This window comes from Pteropus vampyrus, unplaced genomic scaffold, assembly GCF_000151845.1.
Source record: "Pteropus vampyrus isolate Shadow unplaced genomic scaffold, Pvam_2.0 Scaffold33, whole genome shotgun sequence".
Lineage (NCBI taxonomy): Eukaryota > Metazoa > Chordata > Mammalia > Chiroptera > Pteropodidae > Pteropus > Pteropus vampyrus.
In genome coordinates this window covers 1,658,138-1,660,072 of record NW_011888814.1, presented here as the reverse complement: position 1 = coordinate 1,660,072, position 1,935 = coordinate 1,658,138, and the positions used below count along the sequence as shown (strand labels likewise).

Genomic DNA, 1,935 nt, shown 5'->3' with positions numbered 1-1,935 from the left:
GAGATACCAATGAAATTTAGATGACGACGAGAGGGTAAAATTGATTACTATGCCCCAAAACGTTTGATAATCCAGGATAAAAATAAGTAAAATGCACCCAAATACAGGATGATAGTTCGTGTAACCAATAGAGATATTTGTCAGATTGCTTATGCCTGTATAGAAAGAGATATGATAGTTTGTGCAGCTTACGCTCATGAACTCCCAAAGTATGGTGTGAAGGTTGGCCTAATAAATTATGCTGCAGCATATTGTACTGGCGTGCTGCTGGCCATAGCCTTCTCAATAGGTTTGGCATGGACAAGATCTATGAAGGCCAAGTGGAGGTGACAGGAGATAAATACACTGTGGGAAACACTGATGGTCAACCTGGTGCCTTTACCTGCTATTTGGATGCAGGGCTTGCAAGAATTACTACTAGAAATAAAGTTTTTGAGGCCCTGAAGGGAGCTGTGGATGGAAGCTTGTCTATTCTTCACAATACCAAACGATTCCCTGGTTATGATTCAGAAAGCAAGGAATTCAATGCAGAAGTACACCAGAAGCACATCATGAGTCAGAATGTTGCAGATTACATGTGTTATCTAATGGAAGAAGATGAAGATGCTTATAAGAAACAATTCTCTCAACACATAAAAAAACAACGTAACTCCAGACATGATGGAGATGTATAAGAAAGCTCATGCTGCTATACTAGAGAATCCAGTCTATGAGAAGAAGCCTAAGACAGAAGTTAAAAAGAAGAGGTGGAACCATCCCAAAATGTCTCTTGCCCAGAAGAAAGGTCCGGTAGCTCAGAAGAAGGCAAGCTTACTCAGAGCTCAGGAACGCGCTGCTGAGAGCTAATAAACAAAACCGCAATTTTCTATTAAGATTTTTCATAGAAAGTTAGTAATACTCAATAAGCACCTTAAAAAAAACAAAATTTACCTTTCTAAATTAAACAAATATTTTATCCAAAATTAATAACTTAGATAATTTATCCTAAATTATTTTTATCCTTTATGAACAGTAAAAAATAATTTATCCTTCATTAAAGTCTTTGATTATTAAAACTATATAAGCTCTGTCATTTATATTTATTTTGAAAAACCAGGTGGCTGTGGAATTGTATTTTTAGTAATGTTAGCCTATTTTTTACTTAAAATTGCTTTTTAACCAACTAAAAATCTTCAATTTATTTTAAGCCATTTTATCACCATAGATATTAAAATCTAAGTCTCTATACTTTTTTATCAGATCTGTGCATTAGAATGATATTTTTTTCATTGATTATGGATGATTTAATAAATAATAAATAACTCTAGAAATATATACTCAATAATAAATTTGGCATTCACTGGCAGATGCCTAAGAGATGTCATATCAAAAATAATGTGTTAGAAATGACACCTCTCTAGGGCACTGTTTAACAACTGAAAGTTCACAGCATTCATTGTAGCAATTATCATAATGATTGTGCCTTTAAATGTGTCTTCTCGTAAATCTTTGGGCAATTAGCTTTAATGCCAACATATTTCTACCTAACAAACACCTCCACATTTTTCTAAATTATTATAAAATCCAAGCGCCTTACAGTGAAAAGATATATGTTAAACTAGAAAGGGAAGACAATAAGTTGATACATTCATATTCAGTAATGTAAAAGAGATAAAGATAGTTAAAGGGACAAAAACAATAATAACTAATATTTGAAAAGAAAGCCAAGAATACTCAAAGGACAAAAGACAGAGTCTAATAATTGGTGCTGGAAAAATTGGATATTCACATACAAAAGAATGAAACTAGACTCCTATTTATATCACTCACAAAAATTAACTCAAAATGGATTAAAGACTTAAATGTAAGACTTGAAAGCATAAGGAAAAGCTTCTTGACATAGGTCTTAGCAATAAATTTTTGGATATGGAACATGAGAAGGTACTCAAAATCACT

The 1,935-nt window shown here is 32.9% G+C and overlaps 1 pseudogene; it reads left to right on the top strand.

The window, feature by feature from the left end:
• The first annotated feature begins 9 nt into the window (after positions 1-9).
• LOC105290151 lies at positions 10-847 on the top strand (annotated as a pseudogene).
• The last annotated feature ends 1,088 nt before the right edge of the window (positions 848-1,935 follow it).